This window comes from Micrasema longulum, unplaced genomic scaffold (assembly GCF_059751315.1).
Source record: "Micrasema longulum isolate JH-2025_06_02 unplaced genomic scaffold, ASM5975131v1 h1tg000234l, whole genome shotgun sequence".
Taxonomy (NCBI): domain Eukaryota; kingdom Metazoa; phylum Arthropoda; class Insecta; order Trichoptera; family Brachycentridae; genus Micrasema; species Micrasema longulum.
Genome location: NW_028277439.1, coordinates 784585 through 809452, shown reverse-complemented (window position 1 = coordinate 809452; position 24868 = coordinate 784585). Strand labels below are relative to the sequence as shown.

General features: G+C 31.2%; 1 protein-coding gene across 1 annotated transcript in view; it reads left to right on the top strand.

Moving 5' to 3' along the window:
- Ddr (discoidin domain-containing receptor 2) overlaps window positions 1–24868 on the top strand; it is a 633418-nt gene that overhangs the window by 239900 nt on the left and 368650 nt on the right. The window lies entirely within an intron of this gene.

Below are 24868 nucleotides of genomic sequence, written 5' to 3'. Positions count from 1 at the left end.
GAATAGTTTCTAATATGAATTACCGCTATTATGTTCATTTCTTTTGATTTTCGGCCCTGATGGCTCTTCAGACTTTATTTCCACTTATAAAACGTTTTCCTGAATGCTGAGTTGCTCTGGCGTCTGCTTACCTTTCTATTTTTTAAGAATTTTCGGTCATGGGTTGAGGGTGTTTTATTTACAGCGCCCGCTGCCGTGCTTGGTTGGCGCCATATTGTCTCCGTATTTCGTAAAAAAATATTTTCCCTGCAATTTTTTTATTTTAATAAGCCCCACGAATGGAGCAGAGCGGCGTCTAAATTGAAAGAAATTTAACGATGTCAATAAAGAAAACATTTTATTTTTCCTATTCTGCCCTTGTAAGCAAGCTCGGGTTCATATTTCCCCTGCGAAATACTCAAATTACACTAAAACACCCTTGTAATACAAGAAATAAAATTGTGGATACATTTCTGTCCATGAAACTGTAAAACGAAGTATCCATTTACCCGAAGATAACTCCTGTGATTAAAATTGAATTCATTTTCTTGGAAGTCGATAAACTAGTTAATGTGTCCATTTTGTCCATACGTGTACATACTTTCTATCGTAAGTATTAAATTGAAGAAAAAAAAAGCTAATCAAAAATGTTCATGTTTTGTTATTAAACCACGGTTTATTTATAATTATAAAATATGTACGTATATTTTACATTATTCAAAATCTTTTTATGGATACGGCACTGAATAAGTACACTCATTGCAGTGGATCTCAATTATCTGAAGCTAAGCTAATTAATCTAACTTTTTCGGCCACAGCAATCATAATCAAATATCATAGTGATACAAAATTATAAAATTTTTTAAATGATATACAAATATACCTACGAAAAAAAAGTTCTTTGAACAAATGGGAAAAGTATGCAATCTTTTTAAAAACAATAAAATAGTTAATTAAAAAAACATACGAAATATATTTTAGTTTCCCAAGTATATAACATCATGTATAGGTATTAAACTTTTCTGTGTAATTTTTTATTAAAAAATCTACGTTCTTTCCCATTTACATGGAAATTTTCTTTTATGAATAACCCATTATTAAAATATAATATTGTCGCTAATGTAGAGTTTAATGTTTTAAACTATGGATGTAGGGTTATATCTCTGCGCTATAAAATAATTTTCATAACGACGGAAATTCGTTTTGTTCTTTTTCATAATTTCAAAATAAGAATAATTGCGCAAGTTTTTCAATTTAATGAGAACACAGCGATTTTGAATTTTTCCAATAAGCTAAGGGCTTTTTAATGCAGACGTCCTTATGTTTTATTATCCAATAAATGATGATATCAATAAAAAAACGGTATCCAGTAATAGTCGCTATAAACTCTTTATTATTATTTTGTTTGTACCGAGTAAAATACCACTTAAAATAATCAGCTTCGTATCGAAATAGTATGAGCTTTCTACGTATAAATAATATTAGCTTTTTTTTAACAATCTGAAATAACATATTATACTTAGAAATATAAACTAATTTTTGATTGAAATTAATTTACCTGTTGTTTTGACTGCTACTCTTTTCAAGGGAAATACACATATTAAAGGTTAAATATATTTATTAATACTTTTTCTTTTTTTTCTTCTTATGGTTCAACTCCCCGAAGAAGGTTGGAAATCATCATTAACCCTTCAAATACTATGCTTAAACATCCTTTTGTAAAAGGTGCTATAACGTCGTTGTACATAGCAAAAGAAGAGATATTGTGACATTTTAACGTTCTTATTGCCGAAATGTTTCTGTTTTAATGGCCATTTTCAACGAGTTGTAAATAAATCATTATCAGCAATTGAAAGTTGAGGAAGAGTAAGGTTTGAGCCTCGGACCCTTTATCCGTGAGTCCGCAACACTAGCCACGGGACCAAAACCAGATTTTGATAATACTTTTTTCATAATTTATAAAAATAATAATATTACTTAGGTCTGTTTCTGAATACGACTTAATAATTTTTTTAAAAACAAGAGCATTGTATTATATATAGAATCTTGTGACATCATAGCCAAACAGGAGTAAAGAAGAAATGCGGTCTCAAATGTCTTTTTTATACAAACGTATCCCTGTATTTCCTCCCTGAATTATTGTACCTACCAACGATTTTTTAATGCAATATATGTAGATATTTACCATCTCTCTTTCTCCACTCGTCTCGTCTCTTTTGTTTTTCTTTTTTGATAAATCGTTTCGAATGAGAGCTGGGACCATTTAAAAAGCGTCCTGTTTTTTTTCTGCCGCCTTCGGACGTACGGTATTAGAATGTAAAAAATAATTTTCAAAAACGGGAAAGTCTCGACACACAAAATTTTATTCTGATACGCCTTCTAAAAAAATATTAAACAAATCGGTTTGTTACAAAATTTTACAATTGTCCAAATGTTTGTAGACAAAAAACTGGATTTTACCCCCTAAGAAGTCATTAAAATTAAACATTTACAACAGAGATGGAGAACATTTGAGAAAAAGGGATTTGTAAGTCTAGGTATTTACAGGGCTTATGACCTATCGTTGCCACTTTACACACTGTGTAACATTCAACATCCATATTTCGTTAATTTTTCCATCTGTCGAATCAAACAGGCAAAATGGCGAATTTCATACAGTTGTAAAGTGGCCACTTCAACCTGCCGATGATAGGTCATAAGACCTGTTAATGCATGAACTTCCATATTCCCTTGTCTTAAATGTTCTCCTGTTGTAATGTTTATAATCGGTTTATTTTGGGGTATGGAAAACGGGACAGTGAAAAGTTGATTTTAGCAAAATAATCCCGACGCCGTACAGCATTGGGGTGGCATTTGCGAGAGAGTGACAAAAAAACAACGTTCAAATTCTTATTCTTTAAAATTTTCTGGCATCACATATCCTCTTAATAAATTGACCTGGGTTGTGGATTCCAATGCATCGATTACATAGACTCACGGATCAGAGGTCTGAGTTCGAATCTCGCTCTCACATAACATGTTCCCCATTGTCTAAAAAATTTATAACTAACCAGTTAAAGTTGGCATTTATATATGAAACGCAATATTTTTAATACTAAAGTAAACAAATAAGATCGTTTGCAAAAAGTGTGTGTACACGAATTAAAGACGTACGAATACTGGTGAAGTAATTCTTAGAAGAAATCACATAGAAGTCAAGAAATTAACACGGCTTGTGGTAATCATGATGATTATCAAAATAAAAATAATATTTTACCAAGATAAATCAGAAAATGAAATTAATTAGTCTATTGTAATGTATTATATAAAAATTCGATATTAAATATTTTTTATTTAGTGTATTTATTTTATAGAAACATACAATCAACAATGATTCGATTACACAATAATGATAATGTTGAAAGGCATACCAGCAAAATGTATTAATAACAATCATACATATATATATGTATATATATAATCAATCATATACACTAATACACATACACACATCTACACTTACTCTCATACAAATACACATAAACACACCCTTTTGTTGTAACACAATTTAATAATATGTATGATTCTTATTAAGAAACTTTGCTAGTCTTTCTTTAAACTGTATTTTTTTTTAAATGTTACTATATCATTGTCGACTGTTTGTTTCTTTAAAATGAATAAATAAGTATTTAATTATGGTAAATTCTTAAATTTGTGCGTGCGCATATTTATTTATTTATTTTATTTATAAATAAATATGTAAGAGGGTGAGTTTTTATGTATTTGTCTGAAAGTAAGTTTTTAGGTTCATCATTAAAAAGCAAATGGGAGTGTATCGCAGCCAGATAAAATGAGTCGTAATTTATTTAAAAATATAATACATCTAAATTTACTTCAACAGAGAGGGAAAACGTTTTTGAGAAGGGAATATGAAAGTCAAGGCATTTACAGGGCTTATGACCTGTCATTGGCTGATTTAAGTGGCCACTTTACACACTGTGTAACATTCACCATTCTGCCCACGTTTGAACCTCAACATTTCCTCAACTCTTCCATCTGTTGACTTTTGTGAAGTAAAAGAGCTGAAACCTTTATCGCGGGGGTGAGATTCATCCGGTTGAACCAAATCACCTACTAGGCAACGCCTGGAAACAATTTTCCAATTTTTAAACTTCTTCTTTTACCAGGTTTCTTCTTCAACAATGTTTGAGTATGTCCAAATGCTTGCAGACTGGCTGGATTTTCTCCCTAGGGAGTTGTTTATATTTAAATTTATTTCAACATATCACTTAAAATATAATACATACCATCAAAAACTGATTAACTATGGGTGGCTTCAACCAGATGACAGAATTTGATTCAGAATACGGTACAACCGTCTTAAAAAACCGTCATGTTTTCTAAATAATTTGAAGAAATTCGTAGCATGTCATAATAAAATAAATTGTTTTTATTAAATTACAAATTAAAAAAAGCTTCAATTAAATTTATTTATCTATATAATCACTTTGCAACGGGCTCTTGAGGTATAATGTATATAAGGAAATTGCGCTGTATAAGTTATCGTACATATATGTATACGTCTATATGAAAAGTTTATTATAATTTGAACAAGAACGATAGAGCAACGATTGTTATGCATAGTTAGTGATACAGACTGGCAGATGGAATAAATACATACTTGAGTATAAATTGTATTGGTATGTTAATCACATTAAGTAAATAATAAAATGCATGAGTAAATCTGTCGTTCACAGTTTGCATCAAAATGTGCAAAAATGAATCATCTCGTTCAATAATGGATTAAAATCGTACAAGACTGTGCCAGGTTTAATGCTAACTACTTTACGAGGTCTGTTAGCTTTCAACTTTATTAATCTGGCGTATCACGCTATAAACTATAGCACATATCCACAGATATGATTAAAAGGAATTTTATAGGTGAAATACCCCTCAAAATCAGTACGAGAGTTTAGGATCGCAGGTGGCTAGCTACGAAAAATCAAAGCTTGTATAGTTTCTGTAATCCGATCATCATTCCCCTTTCCGTCCCAATTGATGCTTAGAGCATTGTATTTGTAAACCAAATGTAGAAAATTTTTATCATCCGTTATATGAAGTTAAAGTGATCAGTGCGACGCTTCAGGTGGCAGAGGAACAATAATATATTGCAGTTTAAACAACTTTTGAAATCAATACATTTCGTCCACTCTGCTAGGGATAACACCCAGCATCTCAGAAGGCCAACGCACCAATCACTACACAACGACGCGAACTTATCTCTACTAGATTGTCATATTCAGGATTTTTATCTAAAAGCAGCTGTCGAGTCGAAAACACTTATCCAGGGTTCTGGTTTTATTTCACAGACATAACTGTATTCTTTATCAAATCCCATACCTGACATTTATTGTCTCCATCATTATTATGTCCACTCCGCAGTCAAAGAATATCGTGTTCACAAATCGGCTTTATGCTAGCTCTCGCGGGTACTCTAAAGTCAGAATTGCCGATTTACTGTCAGCATTGGACGTCCAAAACTAGGGAACCTAAGGCCAAGTGAAGTAAGCAACATTGGCCAAATAAACCAAAGTAGGTAAAATGCCGAACACTCTTCTAGTGGAACAAAAAGCTTGTTGATGACCATCAACAGACCGGCTTCTCCCGGAGAGTTTTAAATGATTTTTTCCTCTTCTTTTCTTTGCAGTCTCAATCCTGGGAATTGGTTTGCAGCAAAGTCCTGCATCTCGTCCTCCATTGGTCTCTATTTTCCGCAGCCCTCTTCAGCTCGACATATGAGGCGCAGTTAAAATCTTCGCTAACTTGCTCCAAATATTCCCGTCGGGGGCGCCCTCTATAATTTGTCCTCACTAGAGCAAATTTTTTTTCTTCACAAGAGCAAATTCTGACAATCTCCTGATTGGCCCATCACTTCCTGACCCCAATATAACTTTTAATTACGTATAAAAAAAAACAGAAACCAACAAAAAAACAAACTTTTTTACAGCTAGCTCACTGTGATTACTATCCTTGCCTCTGAGTACCACCTGTAATATTATTTTTCTTGAGATAAGACAGTTTTTATCACCATTTTTTATGTTCATATAAAATTCTGAACCAGAATGGAATAAAAATAAATACAATAGTTGTTATAAAAAATCAATAACAACTCATTATTTATCCAACTTAAAGCTTTTGCGCATTATTGCAAAGCTGCTTTTATTATTTTTAACGTAAAAAATAATTACCATTGATACATGGGGCATTGAATTGATATAAATGCGTTCGGTATAAAGGCAATGAAGATAAGCTTTACTATGTATATTTTTCAAAGTTTATTTTTATGCCCCAATGTCCAGAATGTGTCGATTTGTCAATTCGTCCCTAAACTAGTAATTCTTTAGGATAGATCTTTCCGCTTTTCGTAAATCTCTTCCCCATTAACACAGTGTAGGATGAAGATAAATTGGCATGGCTTATACACATACTCAAACATTGTTGAATTACTACCTGGTAAAAGAAGAAGTATAAAAATTGGAAAATTGTTTCCAGGCGTTGCCTAGTAGGTGATTTGGTTCAGCCGGATAAATCTCACCCACATGATAAAGGTTTTAGATATTTCCCTTCACAAAAGTCAACAGATGAACAAGTTGAGGAAATGTGGATGTTTAAACATAGGATGATGGTAAATGTTACACAGTGTGTAAAGTGGCTACTTTCACTAGTCAATGACAGTCCGTAAGCCCTGTAAATGCCTAGGCTTCCATATTCTTCTTCTTTTTTTCTCTCTTTGTTGCAATATATTTTTCAAATATTCACTTATTTATTTATAAATTTGTATAAACCAACTTTAACTTTAGAGTTGACCGGTTTTAAGGTTGATTATTCATCATCATCAATTAAAAATTATTCGTTGCTGTTTATATTAAAAGATATTGTCTGTTTCTTTTGATCAATGTTTTGTAATATAAATAGGAATGCGAGTAAATGTAAGTTAGTTCAAGTCCGGATGATGTAGAAGTTACCTCGAAGTAGGTCGACGAATTTAAAGTTAAGTTAAAGTGTGTGTATGTAAAGTTAATTTATAAGTAAATAAGTTACAACAGACATGAAAAACACTTAAGAGAAGGTAATATAGAAGTCTAGGCATCTACAGGGCTTATGACCTGTCAATGGCTGGTTTAAGTGGCCACTTTACACACTGTGTAACATTCACCATTCTGCCTACATTTGAACATCTATATTCCTTCAATTGTTTCATCTGTTAATGTTTGTGAAGTTGAGTTTTATATTGTGTTTTATATTGTGTTCTGTAATGTGTATATTGTGTGAAATTAAGTTCTATATATGTATGAAGCTGTGAAGTTCTATATTACCTTCTCTTAAAAGTTCTTCATCCCTGTTGTAGTATGTTAATATAAACAGCTCCCCAGGGAGTTGAATCCAGTCCTGGTCTACAGAAATTTGGACAAACTCAAAATATTGTTGAAATAAATAAGTGTGAAATGTCAAACCACAAAGAAAAATATGTTTCATTTCATTTTTTTGCACCACAACAGGCCAGGAGGGCCAATCACAGTGGTGAATTACATTACAGAACAACCAGGCTTGAGAAAAATCACATTTTTTACATTTTTGTGTTCTCACCGGGAATCGAACCCGGAATCTTCCGTGCGCGAGTCAAGCGTCTTAACCACTACGCCACGGAGGCTGCCATGTTAATATACAAATGAAAAAAACATTCCCCTGTATTTTTGTAAGAGAAAAAAAAATGATTACTTAATCTCAAGATTACACGCATAACATTGTTGTCCACAAAACAGATACATGTATATTTCATTGGACACAAATTGCGGATATGTCTACGGACAATAGATCCCATGTTAATCTTATGATTATCTTGGTGAGTGGGGTTCGGTCCGGGCACCTGTTTGCCCCGCTGAGTCCTGGATCCTCCTTCGGGTGCGTACCGGATTAACACTTCTGTGGATGCGAGAAAGATTCAAACCTGGAGCCGTGGCCATCGGACCTTCACTATATCACCGCTGATCCCCTTCCATTAGGAATCATCACGTTTTAAAAATACGAGTTGTTTTTGTGTGTTCTTGTTTTTGCGTTGGATACCTAAAAGCATTTTTTCCAAATATTAACTGTGCGGAAAGATAAACAAATATTACATGCAAAAAACATGTTTTGCTTTCAGTTACTACCATTTTCTTTTAAAATATTACAACAAAGATGGAGAACATTTGAGAGTATGAAATATGGAAGTCTAGTCATTTACAGGGTAAAATGGGAATGTTGAAAGGTGCCCACTTAAACCAGCCAATGACAGGTTAAAAGTCTTGTATAGACTAATACTAAACTTTCATATTTCTTTCTCTAAAATTGTTTTCCATCTCTGTTGTAATTTGTTCTAGTATTTCGTGTATAAATAATTCGAAAAACTCGAAATATTATAATATTCTCAGCAATCTACTAATTTAAAAACCCACATGTTATAAAATAAAAAAAGGGTTTTATTGTGCAGTCAAAAACTGATAATTTTAATTAATCGTATTTTGTAAAAAAAATCGTTACACAAAAAAAAAATCAAATAATAATCTCTTTTTTAAAGAAATCTAGAAATTTGTAGATTTAAGCATCACTCGTCTTTTATTTCTATAATAAACAAAGCTGTTTAAAAGAAAGTTTAATATATTTTTAAAAGTTACTATTCACCATTGCAAAATTATTCAAGCAACTTTACATACTTAATACATTGCAATAAGCTATGCATAATCCGTTAAACTGCCTTGTAAGATGTTTTTATTGATTATCTAACAAATAGGATATAAAATTATGACTGTGCATTTAAATATAAAGAAACATATCTTACCCGATTATACTAACATACATAATATTTAGACCTAAGCAGTCAAATAGTATTATGTATCTTTGAACTTAAATGGCATCCAGCATCTTAAACTTAATACCAAAAATCCAACCAATAAAATCTCGTAGAGGTTTATTCAACATTATAATTTTATAAAAAGAAAACTTTGTTTTCGATACTTGTTTTAAAATGCAATCAATAAAAAAATATAATAGAAGCCTACACTATTTTTTATTAGATCTAGCATCGATTGAATCTTGAACTGATTGAAAACATACCACCAGTCTAATGACGTCGATAACGAAGAAACTTAAATTAAAATTATAAATAAAAGTGGAAAAACTAGTAGCTGGGTCGTAAAAAGAGGAATAACCTAGCAAAAGTCATGCTCTTTTAGATTTTTTATATATTTTTATAGGTACCTGATTAAAAATCGATGTTCTTTAATTTGGCGTTGATGTCACCGGTAGTGACATCAACGCCAAATAGACTAAACAGTGTGGGATGAAGTTGGATTGGCATTGTTTAGCTCAAAGTTTTTGGTCTTTCGTTTTTTTTAATATATTGTATACTATTATTGTTTTGCCCTTGTTTGTCTTTGCTAAATAGTTTTATGTTCTTTTTGTTCAGTTTCTTGCATTTATGTTTCTTGATGTAACTGTTGTAATTGATTAAGGCCGTATCTATATATAATAAATAAATAAATATCACCAAGACCTAACACAAGTTAATAAAAAAAGTCCAAGTGGGAATAACTCTTTGGATTGGGGCTGGACGACAGACAGGCGCGGGTTGATCCAATCAAAAAAAATCACTGCACCAAATCCGTTACGGTAGACTATGATTTGAGAAAGGGTGTTCTAAGGCCTGCAATAGAAGAGCGTCGATTGGCATTGCTCTGTTCCTTATATGTTTAAAGAATTGTTGTAAATAAACATACCCAAATGTTACTGAGATTATCATAAACAACGATGACATAGAGGAAGAACCACAGACAAAAATTGATATGATGATCGCACAAGAAAATAAAGACACTGAAGGCTTTACTTGTGTCAAGATAGTGATAAAAGTGACAGTACAGATAAAACAAAACCATAAAAAAGTTTCGTTTCACAAGAAAAAATAAAATAAACATTTTCTTGTACAATATATGGATTACATACATATGAACTAGTTTATATTACTTTATCATCATCATTTTTCTATCTACACTCATTTTTTCTTTAAATTGATTAACCTGTAAGATGATGGACACTTAGGTTTTTTCATAAAATGTGCTTTCAAACTCTGCATTTCAGTAAGTAAAAGGTTAAAGATAACGTATTTTCAAAATAAAATTTGTGTTTAACTTACAATTTCGTCTACATATACAACATATCCTAAACCCAAAACAATACCACCTTCTGAAGAATAAATTTTTTTTGGCCACTGGACTATAAAGTTTTTTTAATATAATCATTGAAAAGAGTATTTTTTCATTAGGAACATCATTTTTTTAAATTAAAATACCTTACTAAAATCATTTTAAGGTACAAACTAGTAACAAGCCTAACTTAATCTTTTTTGTATGAAAACATGTTGAAAATCACTGATCAAAAATCTATGATCTTTCTAAATTAAAAGAATAGTTTAAAAATAAAAACAGTATATAAATAAAACACTTTTTATCACATACAAAACAATAAATAGGTACATACAATATAATCGAATAAAAACACCTATATTATCAGCGATATTATATCTGTATTCGTATTATGGACATTTTTTTAGAAAAGGTTAATAAGAAAGTATTCATTTTTATTGAAAGAAACTGAATTTATTCCACCGTTTCGAGTAACAATTGTGAAATTGCCAATTTGCTTTATCAAGTTAAATCCGTACGGGACATTTTTTCTTTGAAAAAATATGAAGACTTTTATTTATAATAATCTCATCTGAAATTATTGAACAAACAAGACAAAACATCGGGCAAAGCAAAGCTTCTGAATGTATCTTTCAGAAGAAAAGCAATTTAGTTCAACTAAAAGATTTTTTCTTACTGAAATGTCATGTGTCAATCAAGATGGCGGCTTGTCACACTTTCCCGCGCTTTTTTCTTTGTTCCTCATGCCGAGATCCTCGTAAGCTGGTATGCGGTGACATCTAGGAAATGTTAAAATTGTAAAATATTTCAGCTTGGATTGCTTACATTTCGCGGTCTTTAACAACCCAATTATAAAACCTTAGAAGCAGAAAACTCGGGACTTTTTGTTTGTCTTTCGTTTGGTTCTAAAGCCGAGCTCTACCATTTCGAAATAACAACACGGTCGGTGCGATTGCTCTAACACATTGTTAGCGGTCTTAGTTCAAATCTCTGCGTAAATAATGGTTCCACAAACTACCCGAGACATGTGAAATAATTTAATTACAAGAATTTTTCACATTTTTTGCATACACCTATGGAATACCACTTAAAAAGTCAATAGTCTTCATCTTATCTTAAAAACAAATCGAAGTATTGCATATATATATATATATATATATTTGCAATTTCATTGGTTCAGTTGAAGCTAAATGAAACCAATTATTCCTTCGGTGTTATTATTACTCAAACATACAACTACGAAAAAATTTTTTTTTTACGAAAGTGGTTAGTAGACAGAACTTTCCTACGAGCAAACTGATTTATTATTTTTGTAAAACATTCTTTAACTCAGTATTTTTATTACTCATTGAATACATTTCTGTCATTTTCTTGGGCTAACCTTTTTTTATTTCTTTCTTATTTTATTAACAAATTTTAGATCTTAATTTTAATAGATGCTTTTTTTTCTTCTTTAGATATGAATTGAAATTTTCGATTTACTTTGTTTTATTTTTCATCTTGTTTTGATTACATTTATGAGCACACACTGTTTATATATGTAAGAGTATATACATTTTTTCCTATACTTAAAATATATTTAAGTAAATAGCTATTCTTTGATTTTAATTGTATAATTTTTCTCTATTTTCTTACTTTTAAAGAATTGATTATTTTAAACAATTTTATCTGGTTTTGTTGAGTTATTTCTTTTCTATCTTCTTAGTAATATTTTTAGTTTTTCAAAGTATCAAAAACATAATAATATATCTTCATTATTTTATATGTATACAGTATTATGTCAGTACTCTTTTATTTGATTCTTAATTAAGACTAATGTCTGAGCACCCGATGATAAACTGTCATTTAATAGTTTATGGGGACAAAATATGTTCTATGTTTTATTTTATAATGTATGAATATTGTAATAATGTGTGTATTTTATTGAATAAAGACTGAAAAATTTTGAAAAAACAATATATTGTTCTCTAAATAATTACGCTTAAATATCTACATTGGTTTTGAATGTGATTATATAAATGGTAAATAAAATAAAAATTTATAAAATAAAAGTTTTAACTAACCGTGCATCGTAAATTGGTTAAAAACAACGCGTTTTTTTTATTATGTAATGAATTACCACAAAGTTAGTGCTTCAAATATTAAAAAATATTTAAATTATTTATATCTGAAAGTCAACGCATATTTTATAATATGCAGTCCTTAAATGGGCTTCATGTGTCATACATATTTAATATAATAAGCAAAAATTTTCTTTACAATTTAATCCAATAAAAAGGACCAAGTCGAGACATCTTTCATTCTCAGCAGTGTCAACCGATATTAGAGATCGTGCTTCCTTTCTTGGAGGCTAAATAATAATCCATTGACGAGTCGTGAATCGTGATCGTCTAGCTCTAGCATAACCGTAGACTCAACACTGTAATCATTGTCATACGGATTTGAATAGAATAGCTCGGTCGTGGCTATGATCAATCTTAAAAAAAAGTTTTTTTGTCAATTGTTGTAGTAATCAAGTTCATCGTTTTAGAAACAAATCTAGTTAAAATTTTGCTTCATTTTTATAATTGTGATAAAATAAGTGATCATCATTTTATTGTCGAAGGATAATTATATGGTAATATATATATAAAAATTCACCATATGATAATGATAAAACATCGATGATCTAATCATCTAATTTGTAATATGCAACCATTATCAATTTTATACAGAATATTAAAACAATGATAGTATAAAACAATAATTTAAACATGTGAATACCGTTTAGTTTGACATGCTTAGTTTCTACTTTTAGACAGCTAGGTACATAATTATTGTATTTCTTTTGCCTTTTGAATATTTAAAAGAAGTAATAAAACAATCAAAAAAGCACTAAATTTTAATCTGAAGGTAAAAATTTTATGGGAATATTTTACGTTATATTTTATCATTGATATTGCAGGACTTTAGTACACATACTATATAATATGGTATAAATAATCTATGTCGGTCTCTTGGTGTAGTGGTTAGCGTGTTTGCCTACCATATAAGAGGTCTTGGGTTCGATTCCTGACATGGCTGACATAAAATATTTATTTTAAAAGGAGTTTTTACACTGGAATATTTCATATTCTCTAGACTGGCGCCTGAAGCGTAAGTCTGATAACCTTGCCTTCATGTTTTTTTTTGAATATCACTATAAGCCGCGATTGGTGTACCAATGCAGTGTCCTTTGCACCATTAGATGTCAAAAGGTCATAGTGATGATGATAGTACATGGCGGCCTCCGTGGTGTAGTGGTCAAGACGCTTGACTCACAGACGGAAGGTTCCGGGTTCGATTCCCGGTGAGAACACAAAAAATAAATGTGATTTTTCTCAAGCCTGGGTGTTTTGTGGTGTAATTCACCACTGTAATTGGGCCTCCTGGCCTGTTGTGGTGCAAAAATAAAATAAAAAAATAAAATAATGGGAAAATATGAGATTATTACGTAAAATGTTTTAATCATTCGTTTGACATAGTTTTTAAAAATAAATTGGTATTTGAAAATAATATTCCGTTTAATAATAAATAATCGATCAATGTTTTTAAAATTATTTTATTTTTTATATTTTTTTTAAATGACCCATTTATGTTAAATACGTGCGAAGGTTTTCACGGCCACTATTATCAATATATTTCTTTTTTGGGTGATACGTGGGTGTTGGATTTGTGCTGACGTTTCGGCTACCATTGCAGGAGCCATCTTCAGGGTAAACTGAATCTTCGTCTACTTTGTTTTCCCTAAAGATGGCTCCTGCAATGGTAGCCGAAACGTTAGAACAAATCCAACACACACGGTATCACCCAAAAAAGAAATATATTGACTCATTTGTGATATACATATATGAATTGTATTGTACATATGTGATCAATTTAAATTCCTACTATGACCAATTTAGAATGCCTTAATAGGTACAAATAAAGCAATAAACTGACTCATGAGTGAAACGAGTGTGAGAGATTTTGGAGGAAAAAAGTAATCATTAAAGTCATCCGTTATTACCTGCATACCTTATTTGTCGAGTCGTGTTAAGTCGTGCTTTAGAATATAATATCTACGTAAGGTTAAAGCGAGTTCTTTGACAATGCTCTGTTTGTGCTATACTTAACTATCGTGGCTTTGCAGTGACGACATCTTTTTTGTACTTTTGTCTAAATTATCGTGAAGAATACTTAAACATATATATATATATATTATGTAAGGCAAAATTATGCAATTTTCATTTAACGAGTCTTGTTTTCCTTTTTTCAAATTGATTTTTAAAATTTATAATGGTCGATATTCGCACCCCCAGGAGTATACTGTGGTATGTCTAAATCGCGTTCTTTATTATAATGCCCATATTTTTTTTTGGTATTTGCTCATTTGACTGATAAAATATGAAAAAAACACTGTGGCGTTATAATTTCTTCGATATATTTTACGAAATTTTACTCATTTGATTTTGGTTCTCAAACTTGGTTTGTGGAAACTTTACACTATATTGATTGTAACAAATACCATAAAATTATAATTAAGGTCGTTTTCACAAAAGATAAGATAACTTATTTTTTGTTTTGAGCACCATCATGTGAAAAGGACCAAAATTATAATGTTATGATATTTGTTACAATCAATATAGTGTAAAATTTCCGCAAACTAAGTTTTGTAAAATTTCCATTGAATGTCATTTATCAATAAAAAATTATAAAAGCGCCATCTTTGAATAATTAGTTTCATGTTTTTGTTTAAAATCACCTGAATTACAAAGCATAATAAAAAACAAAAATAATAATAATAGCAAACAATGAGAATTGTGCGTAGAGCACAAATAAGTAGTTTGGAATCTCCCACTCCCTTTTTTTCCTTCGACTCCTTCTACGACCATTAATTTTTCGAAACTGTTCTCGTGTCCTCTGGCGATGTGTCCGAAAAAACTGGAGGACACAATTTAAGCAGATGGAAGATAGCCTGTCATCTACGTTTAGGTCTTTTAATATTAATATATTACAATGATATTCAATATTTTTGTATGGAAACAAATGAATGCTATTTTCGTTTAATATTTGTCGTTTTTAAGTTTTCATATTCGTGTTAAATCCGCTTTTTTGTTAAAGAAGCTTTTCGAACACATTATAAAATAAATTTAATGACCTACCACGTTTTATAAATAGTTAAGTGTTTCCATTTTCTTATAAATACAGATTTAAAAGTGACTCGTTAAAAATGTAACACTCTAAGCGATTTAAATAAGAATAGGGCGTAAAATTTATTCCACATATAAGCAAATATGTATTTTGCTAAACCAACTTTATTTCCTCGCGCGACTTATACATTATGCACAGGTATACAAGTGAACACCCTGTAGAAATGAAGGTAAATTCATTCGTAATACGTATTAATGTTGAATACATAATATTATATGAAAACGTACCGCCGAGAACATTAAAGCACTCTCACATTTTATGCAATTTATAGAGTGGTGGGTAAGAGGTTGAAATGTAAAGAATGTAGGGTATTTGAACCGTGATTGTACATGACTGGTGAGTAAGTAAAGCAGTATAGATTTCTGCGTCTATTACTGCAAATGCACATCAAGCATTGGCTTAGATTTTCAATTGAAGTTTATGAATTTGTGGTTTCGTATAATTTTGGAACGAAGAAAAAATAACGAATTTAAAAACATACTGGATGCGTTTTATGTTCCAGGGCGATTATGTCTAGCCATCATTTTGGTTTGGATGTCATCTTTTGTCAGCTCATATTTGACAGTTGTGACAAGTGGTCAATAAGAGCATCTAACGCAGCAACAAACCAGAAATTATAAAATAAGTTATGAAAATAATCGTTAAAAATATGTTTTAAATTAGGTGTTTTTTTTATGCCAAGCAAGCAAAATATTTAGCGTGTTTTAAATGTTTAAATAAAATTCATTTATTAAAAGATAAAACAAAGTCAGGACGATAACGTGCCCAAAAAATACAGTGTTTTTGAACATCCGTGCACCTCTCATCGATGCCGTTCACATGAATTAGTATGTTGGAAAACTATTATGACAAGTTGGAAATATTGTTTTTTTCGAATTGGACCAATTTGGTCTACAGCATTTGTGCTTCCAACAAGATTGTACCACGTCACACACAGTTTATGCAATGATGCAAATTTTCTAAGAAACTTTTCTCGGACGAATAATGTCAAAAGCTGATTGGCCCCCGCGATCCTCTGATTTGATCACTCTCGATTTTTTTCTGTGGGTATCTTCATATGAAAGGAATATACCGGCACACCAATGATTATTCTAATACTTAAAAAAACCTCCAAAAAGAAAGTGCTAAAATAAAACCAAAAGTCTGTAAAAATGTAATGAAAAACATGAGATAACATTTTGACCACGGAAAGAGGCGGCTACATGACTGACATTATATTTTAAACAGATTGTTATAAACCATTTAATCAATCAATCAAATTTCAATGACGAAGTTGTGTTTCGTTAAAAAGTTATTAAAAAAAAACTTCGGCCCAAAACATAAAATGCATCCTCTTTTAGAACACTTTAATCATACACAATTTACACAAAACAAAGGTTTAGCGATTACAAAAATTTGCAACAAATATAAAAAAAAGAACGAAACCAATACAATACATATGTACGTGGTTTTAGTTATGTTAAATTTGTAGCCAACTGATATTAGAAATGGCACTACCAGAAGAGACCAGGGCAAAATAAGAAAGTGGCTGTTTGATCATGAGTTTATTTATAAACCAAAAAACTTTTTTCCCACTATGCAAAAATTTATTAATTTAATTTTGAAATTTCTATTATTTTTTATGTTTACTGTTTGAGTTTTTTTTCTAGCTTCTTAATATTTTGTTAGCTGTATTTATATTAGATAAAAAGTGTAAATATATGTTTTCTTTTAAAGAATCTCTACCGACACGCCATGTAAATTGATTGATTTAGTGCGTCTTGTAACTAACACTATACCTGTTATGAATTTTGGATACCTCTTTTGTAACATGTTTTGAATATTAAAAAAAAACAGTTTTAATAATAAACCTTGTAGGGCCTTTTCCAGTACATAATATATTATTATTATAATTTACAGTACCGAAAAGGGAAAATACTTTTGTAATGGAAATATGGAAGTCAATACATTTACAGGTATTTACAGACTTATGACTTGTCGTTAGCTGGTTTAAGTGGCCACTTTGAACGCTGTGTAATATTCACTATTTTGCCTATGTTTGAACATACACATTTCTTCAACTCTTCAATCCGTTAACTTCTGTGGAGTAAAGATTTTCAATTTTTTCCCCAGTTGCATTGATTTGAAATATGCACCGAGTGCGATAATAATGCATATGATGAAGATGAATAATGTATTTAATAGAATGTCAAACTAACTGGCTAGATAAAAAGACACGAAACAAGAATATATGAATAATTTTATTGCAACAAAAAGGGAAAACGTTTTCGAGAAAGGAATATAGAAGTCTAGGGATTTACATGGCTTAAGATTCGTCATTGACTGGTCTAAATGGCCATTTTACACACTGTGTAACATTTACCATTCTGCCTACGTTTAAACATTCACATTTCCTCAACTACATATATGAGTGACCAGCAACATTACTATCAAGGTATAAAATTGAAAAAGTATTTTCAGGAGTTGCCTAGTAGGTGAAATAATTCAGCCAGGGGAATTTCACCCACATGAATAAAAGTTTCAGCTCTTTTACTTAATAAATTCAAGAGATGGAAGAGTTTAGGAACTGTGTGTGTTTAAACATATGCAGAATGGTAAATGTTACACAACTTGTAAAGTGCCTATTTTAATCAGGTCATAAAAACGCCTATGCTTTCCTATTCCCTTCCCAAAAATGTTTTCGCTCTCTGTTGCAAGACATTTGGCTTAAAATATTTTTTTGATTCTCAGCTAAAGTTGAAAAACTGTGAATCTTGCATATATCATCCGATTAACGTCAGCTTACGGCGTCATACCTTAATTCGTGCATAATGATGGGGAACGCTCGCGGTAGGGGGATCAGGTATCTGATTGGTCTGTGTACCGCAACCTAAAGGTATTCCGGCGTATAATTATATGCTCATGATTTCACAACTCGGTGTTTGTTATTTACACCCATCGGATTCAAGGTACCAAACGCTTTATTGAAATTCTTATGCCAAGTAAAAAAAAATACTTTTCATTAAAAATTATTTGAAATAAATTTGGTGTATCCATGATTGTCAGGCTCTACGTACATCGAACAGATATTTTTTTAAATAGTGTTCAGTTATAATTTAGCATTGTGTTTCAGTCTTCTTTTATTTTTTTCTCTCGATATTTTAAAGTACTTATATCTACTTAACAAACACTATAATTAAATACAGTTTTTAATTGTGATACAAAATATATTTTATGCAAAATGAAAATTTGCATCAGTCCCTAAAAACGAAATAAGTTTGCGCATTTAAGTTTTAATTACATACTGGGTAATTCATATATCCGCAAATTTCTTTCATATAACAAATACATTATTTCCAAAATAAATTGATTTTTAATTTTTAATTAAATGAATGTTGATTTGCTGACTATGTTTAAAATATAAAACACATGTTAATGAAACTACTTGTAGAGAAAAACATAATTTAAAAAGGGACTTACTTATAAACGCGGTATAAAGTTATGCCTAAGCATAGTGATAAAATAAAGATAGGAATACCACCCTTATCATAGTGGTAGAATAAAGATGGTATTCTTATCCATATTTTAGCATTATGCCTAGGCGTAGCTTTTATACCAAGTTTATAAATAAGTCCTACTAAGATCTTGTACGACTGCTTTCAACTCTTCGACGGTTTTTTTTAATGCTATATTTTATTGATCCTGTACCTGAATCCGGTATCTGAAGCGTAATACAGATCTGGTGGGATTTGGTTAACTAAGTTGTTAATTTATTGTTTTTAAAAAAATAGTTTTATTTGTCCGAATTGTGTATTTTTTCCCAAGGAACATAATATTATTTATATGTATAAAACTATCTGTTTATGTTTTGTGTTATGAGTATTTATAGAAACAATTGTAATTACACAATCTGTTTGTTGAACATTGTCAAAAGTATTTTTATTGTGATGTAAATACATACTTTAAAGTAGATTTTGTTTCATATACTATGTATTTATAAAACGGAGCTTCCGTTTGAGGGATGATTTAATATTCTAGTCACGACAATGCCTAGCAAATTAGCAAGCCTAATGCTGACAGCGCAGCGTGTCAACTTGCGACACTTCTCCATAAAACGGAGAATAAAGAATACACATCTTCTCATTAGCGGAATCTGCTCTCCGGACGGTGTACGCGCCACGATAAAATGGAGTGTAAACAACTGGGGAACGCAGATAACGAGGACATCGTAAACCAAATGATTGATGGGCAAATAAAAGGACAGAGCAATAATAAAACAAAGGTTACCATTGCGAATTGCCTGGCTACGGACTCTGCGACTCTGCCCCTTAATAAAAACGACCTGGGGAGCTTTAATTTGATTATGCGTTTACACGAACACTGAATTTATTAAGGATTTTCCACATTTTTTGGCTCACCAACACATGAATCACTTCATTTTTTATGATGAAACTGCACAGTTTTGCAGATTCATCTTAAAAAAATAACTTTTTATTTTTGCAACGATGCGTTCAAAATTTTTGTCATGATACTGACACGTGAAATCAATGTACCGAGCGTTTTAGCAATACTTATTCCAAAGGTTACGTTTTCTTATACACGTTTTTTTAAAGGTAGTCCCAGTAGTATGACGGCTTAAATACTTACTTCATGTTCAAAAATACCGTTTTTGTTTCCTAGTTTAATACAAGCAGTAAGAAGTGTTTTTTTCTTAAGCTAGCCCTTTTATGGTTGATTATTAAAACTAATACTTCCAGATTTACATATATAAGACATCAATATGCTTTTTTTGTGTGATACCGTTTGTGTTGGATTTGTTCCAAAGTTTTGGCTACCATTTAAGGAGCCATCTTCTGGGTAAACTATGTGTTTAAAAAAAAAAACAAGTATATGGTTAAGTATTAGTTATTTGTACCGTGTCGCAGTCGGCACTAAGCACATTTCTATTCGTTTTTGTAGTATGTAGTGCTAGGAACCATCTTGAGTTTAATTTAAGCACGTCGTCTTTGTTTATGTTATTTGGGTGTCTGTGTATTTCAGTTGCCTCTTTTATTATTCGTGCACTATAATAACTGGGTTTATGTACTAATTTTGATGAAATCCAACCCACATGGTATCACCCAAAAAAGGAACATATTGATAACAGTGACCGTGAAACTCTTCGCACCTAAATATTGGACATATTTACCTATATTTATTAACGGCCGTGGCCAATTTGAATAAAATGTCATTTGCAAAATCAGTACTGCTAATAAATTATTTTTGTGTTTTTTTTCAATATCTACATTAAGCTCTTTTTATGCAATTTTAATGTATTTATCGAATAAATTATAAATATCACTTAATCTATCTACAGCTTTTTTTATTTAGCTTTTGGTTATGTAGTTGCGGATTTCTCGAAGCCAAAATACTTATACATTTTTAATGATTGAATTCTGTAAACATTCGTGTTTTTTTTTATATTTACTTTTATAATTTGTATTTCTAAATTAATATAATATACTTTTTTAAATTTCTAATTATAGAAAAATTATAAAAGTGAAATATGAACATCGTTTCTTAAAAATGCGTTAACCTCGCGCAATGATTATGACGTTGCATGATTATGCTAATGTAGTGTCGGAGCGTGTTTTAAATTAAAGATAATCATGGGATATGGTGATCTCGTTAGGAACAAAATACTCATTTTGTGGCACTTTGAAGCGTTCAGATTAAAATCTGTATCTTTATTGCATCATACTTTTATATTGTTTAACAACAATTCTCCGAGGAAAAAATCGTAATTTATTATTTTACTTATCTTGGGGTAAGCAAATGCCGTATATCCACATCCACACCCACGCTAACTGAATAGAAATAAATTCATATTACATTCGTATTCTTTATTGATATTAAAAATCTTAATAAAAATCTAATTTCCTTGAAAATGAACTTATCTTTTAATTGCCTGTCAGAACTTTTTTTTACAAGTATTCCTTATAATTTCAGATCAGTTAATTAAAATAATGTTTAATGAACGAATTCCAAAAATTTCGTTATGATGTAATTGAAAATATTATAATTTAAAAAATCAAATTAATACTAGTTATACTTAGGTGAAAATTGTATTTCTGACAGATATTTAATAAATCGAAATGTTTTAATAAGATTTCTCGGAAATTTGTCTCTCTAAGCTTCATAATACTGCGAGCTTAAAAATTGAAATCCAGTAATTAATTCATAATGTAGATAACGCCACACGGCATAAAATTGAAGGACTAAATATAATTAGCAATAAATAGGTATCCTAAAGCCTATTCGATAGATGTTTTTCCAGAATCGTAAATTGAATATTGGGGTGTATAAAAACAATTATGTGTTGGAAAAAATAAGGTTTGATCATATTCGGGGAATAAAATAAATATTCTTTTAAGAAAGAAAAAAAACAAAAAGCAAACTATAATAATGCTATTTCCCTTATTCGCAGTTATTGGATATTTTTATTTGTTTCAAAATGCTACCCACTATTATGTTGGCTTGTTTGTGCTTTTCACCTAATTCATAAATCGATCGATCGATACTATTCTCTATTCTGCCTATCCTTTAAATCACCATATCTCTTCATGACTGGCGCCGTGCCATGGTTTAAATGGTTAGACAGCCAAAAACTGGCGTCGAGGGCTGAATTTAGTTGGAGCATATGGTATCTACACAGAGCCTCCATGCATCTCTATCGGCTGCCAGCTTCTGTGCGTCCTCCCAAGTCAGGTTCACGTCCCGTAGTTCTGACATAAATTGCCGACGAACAGTCAGCAGTGGACGTCCAGAACGTCGAGAACCTAATGCCTTGTAAAGTAGGCAAGCATGTTTAAGGCTCTCAGGAGGTATCTGCAGTATATGGCGCAGCCAACCGTATTGCCTCCGCTTGGTGACAGTTGTCACCGGAGTGTGCTGCTCTGTTCTCTTATTACTTAACTCCTCACAAATTCAAACCACCGCACACTCATGATTCTTCTGAGACACATATTCTCAAAACTCAGCATTTTGCAGGTTTGGACTCAAGTCAGGTGCCGCAATCCGTGAAGGAGAATAGGTGTTATGCAGGCGTTATATAGGCGGCATTTGGTTTTCATTTAATAAATATCCAATCTCCAGACAGCCTTCTTACTTTTGATTTTGGCACTCTCACGGCAGTCTAGTGGCGGAAGCGTAGCGCGAAACAATGAATATTTAAAAATGCTTAAGCTAATTTATTAACTTAATACCTATTCTAAATGCCTCGGTATGGAAAAGGCCACCCCCGTAAGTCTAGAACAAACTCTAGTCTTTATTAAAAAGGCAGCACATCTTCTAACACATACCGAGGTCCCTAATTCTAAGTACATAATCTAGCGTGGTGGCGTCCCTAGAAAGGCCGCTTCCCGTGTTCCCATCCGTAACAGGTGGTCTTCCAGGCAGACGACGACCAGCTGGAATTTAATGGGCCATGGTATAGGAGATTCTAGAGGTGTCCATTCTATCGACGTGATTTCTCCAGAACCTTCTCCATGTTATGCTCCACCGTACTATGTCTTGGGTATCGCAAATCCGTCTAATTTCTCGATTCCGGATTCTGTCCCTTAGAGTTTTTCCTGCTATGGACCTTAGTACTTTTATCTCTTACGTTCTGAGCAGATTTTAATTCTAACCGTATCAGCCCTCGTCTCTACTGTATATGTCATGATTGTTCTGATACATATTTTGTATATACGTACCTTTCTTTCAATCAGCATGTGTTTATTGTGTCAAACATTTCCTAAGAATATATGTTTATTTTTTTATTATTATCATACTTAAATCTAGTATTCCGCACATTTAATGTGATTTACCACCAAGATAATTTTTATATTATAAAAAAACGTTTATTAAATAATGATTTCGGTTAATTTTTACTACGTTACAGAGTAAGTAAAATAAATATTATTAAGTAAAAGGTTGAATTCAAGCACCATTGAATTTTATTTGATTCAATCATCAATCTACCGAAGTACCATTAGTCCTTATATCAAAAATTCACTGGTAATATATATTTATTGTAAGTGGCTTGAGCTTTAACGAGAGAATAAAGCGAAAGTACTTCAGTCTGTTTATGTGATTTTTTATCTGTATAAACACAATATTTTTCAAGAGGTTCTTTACGTTGAGGGGTATCAAACAAATGTGATGAACAGAAATTAGAATATTAAATAACTGGCGTAATATGTAATCGATATATTGACATAGGATTTAAAGAAGAGATAATACTTTTTGTATAATATTCGATATCAAGATTTAGTCGAATAGTATAAGATGACAAATTGAAGCTTTTATAATACAACCTATATTAAATAAATATTTATTTATTATTTGTATACGACCAGACGGTTTTTACATGACAGGTATAAAATCAAAATTCTAAAGTTTTTTGGTATAAAAAGTTAGTATGTAGGTACTTATCTGATAAACAACAATACTTATCTGATAAACAACAATATTTTATTGATTGATTTGGTGTTGATTTTGATTACTAATAATATAACAATATTTTATTTTTAAGTATCGAATGACATTTGGCTAAATTATCATCATCATTCCCTTTTCGCATCAAATGGTGCATAGGGCACTGGATTGGCACACCAATCTCAGCATATCTTGATTTTTTTTGTAGCACGAAGGTAAGATGATCAGTCTCGCGCTTCAGGTACCAGTCTAAGGACTATGAAATATTTTTAGTGTAAAAACACCCCTTTTAAATAAATATTTCATATCAACCATTTCGGAAATCGAACCTGAGACCTCTTGCATAGTAGGCTAACGCGGTAACCATTACACCACGAGTCCGACTGGTTTACAGATATATGTTATAAGTAAGGATAAAATACTGGATAAAAATAGGTAGGTAAATAAATAAATGTGTTTAAATTATAACAGTTTTAGAGAAAAAAATAGTTTACAGTAGGTATTATTTTAGTGTAATTAAGTAAAATAGAATAATGAGTATGAAAAGAATGTGGAGTAGTTTTTACAGCATTCGAATAGGGCAAGTTTTTTTTGTCTATCTGGTCTGCCGGTGTAGTCCGACGATTGGAAAATTTACAAAATAATTCTGTAAAAAATTCTGTTCTGTTGAGAAATCAAATAGCGTACGTAAAAGAGAATCATCATAATTTCACCATGCATAATTTAATCTGCATTGGCACTTGATTAGAAGCGTTTTAATGATTTCAAATATATATAAAAGCAAGATGATCAGGCGCCAATTTAGGGATAATAAAACACAATTTTAAAAAAAACTTCCTATCAAACTTGAGAGTTCACATAACTGAGGATGGGATTATGCACAAATAGCTCGCAACCCGCCTGAAATAGCTGGAGCAACTTTTTACACGATGCGTGTTGTCTGGAACTCTAGTCTATACTAGGTCAAAACGAAATGCCTTTTATTCAATTATTGTATAATGCCAGTACTCTTATATGGGTGCAAA